This window comes from Orycteropus afer, unplaced genomic scaffold, assembly GCF_000298275.1.
Source record: "Orycteropus afer afer isolate SDZICR_OR568_19922 unplaced genomic scaffold, OryAfe1.0 scaffold00012, whole genome shotgun sequence".
NCBI lineage: Eukaryota > Metazoa > Chordata > Mammalia > Tubulidentata > Orycteropodidae > Orycteropus > Orycteropus afer.
In genome coordinates, this window is record NW_006921599.1 from 23,917,404 (window position 1) to 23,922,802 (window position 5,399).

The following is a 5,399-nucleotide window of genomic DNA, read 5'->3' on the forward strand; positions in this document are numbered from 1 at the left end:
TGGACTAGGAAAAAAAAATCAATGGATGATGTTTTATATTTCCACGTCAATAAATGTTAGCACATTGTTCAGAAAAGGGGAGTGTCTATAGCTGAACTGATGCTCAAAAGTAAGCCTGTGAATGTTTTAAAGGCTTTTTTTCAGTTTCTGAGGAAGTGTGACTAAAAGAACTGTGAGTGTTTCCTGCCCTACAGCATGTAGATTATGTCAATGTCATTGCTTGGGTCAGTGTGAGAACTAATTAACACCGTGGAAAGCAGGAAACAAATTTCCTGGAAAGCCAGAGTTCTTCATTCCATTTCAAATAGCGATCTTAGAAGCACAGAAAACAAAACTAATACTGAAAATATGACTTGCTTGAACTCCATAGTTTATCTTTTCTTGCAGTATTTACATTATGAGAAATTTTCAGATAAATGCTGAGTGAATTCATTACAAGAGCCCCAGGGTGGTGAGAATGGTTAACAGGCGCGGATTGGTTTTCAAGGTTGGAGGCTCCAGTCCACCGAGAGGTGCCTGAGGAGAAAAGTCTGGAGATCTAGTTCCAAAAAATCAATCATTAAAAACCTTATGGAGCACAGTTCTATTCTGACAGACATGAGGTCACCATGTGTTAGAAATAATTCAATGGCAACTGGTTTTTAAATTAACTGTTAATGGGCACAGAAAAACCAAACCAAACTCACTGCTGTTGAGTAGAATCCGACTCATAGAGACCCCTCCTTGGGTTTCTGAGGCAGTAGATTGCCCAACAACAAATTGTGTAGCTACTTATTTTTATGAAGGCTATTCCTTAAAATTTCCCTTTCTAAAAAAGAAAAAGCACTGAAAAAGTCTCATATCCATTTGCCCTAGGCACACTCAATAGTCCATTAATATGCCCTTCATGTTTCTAGTCTTCAGGCACAAAGAAAGCTATAAAATACCAAAAGATATAACAAAATGGACCATTTAAATATTTGGACCTTCCACAGTATATTTCATGCTTCTGAGGTTGTCTTTAAATTATTATTATTTAACATGAGTTATAAAAATGTTCATAATAGACAGTATAGGTACTGTTAAACTTAAGTAATCCAAATATTCTATGGCAATATCTAGTCATATCTGTAAAATATTTTTGCAGCTCATTCAATGGAAGACAAGCCATCTCTAAGTTTAATAGATTTGTAGTTGATTAAATTTGTAGATTAAATGGGATCTCTGTTAGCGTAGTGGCTAAGGCACTTGACTGCTAACCAGAAGGCTGGCAGTTCAAACCCACCAGCCACTCCTCGGAAGGAAGATGGGGCAATCTACTTCCGTAGTGATACTGCCTCGGAAACCCAAGGAGGGGTCGCTATGAGTCGGGTCTGACTGGACGGCACATGACAACAACAACAACAACAAATTTGCAGTACTCTCAATCTTTTCCTAGGAAATAAGATAATTTCATATAAATGTTTCAAGATGATAGGGTGTACGGATGCAGGTGCAAATGTGCCTACGTGTGTATGTATGCATGTGTGGGTTTATATGCACATGTGTGTTTTCAACACATACTTCCAATTTCTACAGGATCATTCATGAAAGCATTTTCTGGAGAGTTTTATTTCTAAGCTTTACGTGAACATCTGCAGTTTTCAAGGTGAAAATGATTCCTCATGGATTGGTTTTAACAACAAGCTGGGTAGTGCAAAGTGAAGGGGATTAAGGCAGACAATGTGACCACACACCAATTTCCTGCCTTACAAACCTTTTATATCACTTATCAGAATTTTAATTCCATCTGCTAAGTAATGTAGGTCCCCAGAGCAGAGGTTATACATGCAGCCACAGGTTAGAGTGTCAGCTGCTTTTCATTATATTATGCACTACATTTTCCACTTGTTTCTTTGGTGATTGAGGCAAATAAAGTTGGAGTTAGAAACTTAACGCTTTTATTTTTTTAATAGGAAAAAAAAGTGAGTAAGAAAGATTATTTACCTGACCAAGGACATTGCTATTATATATAGACCTAAATATCTTCAATCTATCAATTGACATCATATTTTAGAATAATCACTAGTCCTTTCTACCACACTATTTTAGAATGGTTGGAGATAGGGCATTTAAAGATAATTCTTGGAACAACTGGAGTACTCATTGGCAGGCAGCAGAGATGGGATGTGTTAATGTCAATTTCTTTACTTTTTATAAATGCCACCTGTGTTACCAGCAATGATTTGAAGGTGATGTAATTTTCTTGCAAATCCATTAGTTTTATAGGTTTTTGGCAAGCCCCACTGCTGTGTTGATTAGATAGAGTAACTGTGTCTATTTAAACAGAGTTTTAAATGCTTGGCTTGTCTTTCTGTATTGGCTGGATAACAAGACATACAGTAGATGCTTTAACTTAAGGTTGTGCTAAGCAGTGATTTGACACATAGCTTAGTGTTTAGCCATTTGTGATAATAAGCACTTTAATTGCAGAGTTAATTGCAAGTACCTGCAAGACATACCTTTAAACATCCTGACAAATAAGATATACATTCTCCACCTTCTTTAGGGAGTTTTGTCCTAATAGCATCTCTCAAAGTCCAGTCCTCAGACCAGCAACATCAACATCATCAAGGAACTTGTTAGAAATGCAAATTCTTGGTCTTAACTCAAATCTACTGAATCAGAAACTCTGGGAATGGAGTCCAGCATCTATACTTGTACAAACCTTCCAGGTGATTTTTTCCCCTGCTGGTTTGAGAGTCACTCTTCTAAGAAAATCTCTGACACGTGGGTTCTGCTGTATTTCGGGGATGAATAATTTAATGCGAAACACTTCTGAATTACTATCAGTTAATTAATCTTCTATATCCAAATTAGCTAATATTAGAAAATAGTTTAATGATAATAATAAAGACTCAGTTCATCTTTTAATTTTTGGATATCCATCTTTACATTGGTAGATCTTGGTTTATTATAAATGTATTAGGATAGGGTTTGGGATAAGGGAAAGCAGCTAATCTTTATTTTCCTTATCTCTCCTTGCCTCCTCTTTTTCATTATCTAAAGAAGTTAACATCACATGCTCCATTAAACAAGATGCAGCTTTTATTATCTTTTATCTACTTCTGAACCCTTTCTATAAATGCTTCTTGATTACTCTTGCATGTTGAAATAGACATTTAGAATAATCAAAACCTCAAGAAAGTGTAATGCTTGGTTAATCCAGGGCATGGCAGTTTCCTCAATACAGATAAATGGCTTGAGACTGTTGCAAAAGTGTATTGGATGAGTTGATATGATATTTTGGGGAAGGTATAAAGTCAGAAACGTACTGCCACCAAATAAATGACAAAAGCATAATAAATACATTTTCCAACAAGAGAAGTGTTAAATTCCCCAAGGGGAAAAAGAAGAATCCTGATAATTCAGAGATCTGAAATTCACTGAAGGTATATTTTCCTGGTGATTAATTTAGTTGTTTATTTATGCATTTCTTTATTCATCCATCATATATTAATTGAGACATTTTCATATGCCCTATTTTCATCTCAGGAGTCCCTGGGTGATGCAAATGTTTAAGGTATTTCACTGCTAACTAATACGTTGATGGGCCCAGGCCACACAGAGGTACCTCAGAAGAAAGGCCTGGTGATCTACTTCTGCAAAACTAGCCTTTGAAAACCCTATGGAGCATAGTTCTACTCTGACTCAGACGAGGTGTGAGTCAGAATCAACTTGATAGAAATTGGTTTTATTGTTACCTCATTTTAGTTCAACAGAATCAATGTTTGCATAATTCCCTTCCTTGCATAGTTCCCAATTCACTGGGCCACAAAACAAGAGACATTTTACACGGAATTTGGAAGATACAAAGGAAGCTCTTCCACATTATTTCCAGGGCACTTTGTCAATTATCTGTTGCCTCACTTTGTTTAAATGGAGCAGCAGCCAGTCTCAAACACTTCTAGCTCCTGTTGAACATGTTCCTCCAGCTTCTCAGATTCCTGGACTATGTGTGAGTTTGCCTTCTTTATTGTAGATACCAGCTTCTCCTGCCAATCCCTCTATCATCCAAAATAGATTCTTAAAAGTGGTTAGTGACAAATGTGGGTTCCAGGCCATCCTTGTGGACTGGTTCTTCATCACATTTCACAGTCTGCACTTGTTCAGTCCTCCTGCCTCAATTCATTTCCATCCTTCCCTTAGAAACTGCCTGTTCTGCTGACAACGACACAGACACAGACACAGAAGCAACAATCTCATACAGACTCTTTACTGGCTCCCACAATTTAATAAGGTCAAGGCCCTACAATAAGCTTTCTATTCTTTCTATTAGAGGTGACTTCTACTAGTTCTACTTCTCTGTTTGAATTGTGATATAGAATTTGGTAATGGAGTGGTTTCATGGGAACTGAACCTTGAGGATAACCAAAACCAAACCAAACTCACTGCTGTCGGGTTGGATCCAACTCACAGAGAACCCTCCTTGCGTTTCTGAGGCAGTATCACTACAGAAGTAGATTGCTCAATCTCCCTTCCAAGGAGTAGCTGGTGGGTTTGAATCACCAGCCTTCTGGTTAGCAGTCAAGTGCCTTAGGCACTATGCCACCAGAGCTCCAAAACCTTGAGGATAGTTTCTCTGATTGGTACTGAGTTTCAATGAAAACTATGTGAGCTGGAACTTGACAAGACTGCTTTGTTTTTCTGGATCTCACAAGTTTTCCATCTTTGACAGGGTCCAATCTTACCCCCTTCAATTGCTCTCTATTAGTGGCAATTGAGTCTTCCCTTTCTGACAGGTTTCTGCCTTACATGGGCTCTGGTTTTTACAGGTTTTACTGTATCTGCAATCAATTCTCTGACTTGTTTAGATTTACAGTTATCACTGACCGTATTTCCAGTGGTAAAGGGGCTGTGTCATGTGGTGACAAAACATTTACTTAAAGTATAATCTGTAAATACTTGTAACCAAGCACACTTACTAAGCAAGATTTTAGTGATCAATGTTGTGGTTGCAAACAACTTCTATTACATGAAGTCATATGAAGTCACTAGAGCATCACTCCACCTATCTTCTCATCCTGCACCCTAGGCAGAAGGAGTTGTGCTGATCTTGGGATTGCCATTCTCAGAAGAGACCAGCAAAAGAGTTGGTGGGGATTCATTCCCTCAAGGTCTAGGTGCAACTATGCCATTTACCATATATATTCACATTCCACTGGGGAAACATGTCACATGGCCAAATCTGGACTCTATGAGGCTGGAATGTGTTATGCTTCTACAAAGAAGAGGAAGTGGAAACAACAATGTTGACAACAACAGTAATTTATTAGATGACTCAGAAGAGAGGTTCAGTATTCAGGGGCCTGAAAGATCAAGTGAAAAATTATATCAAAACGTAGAGCAAAAATAAAATGAGAGGCGGGGCAAGATGGCGG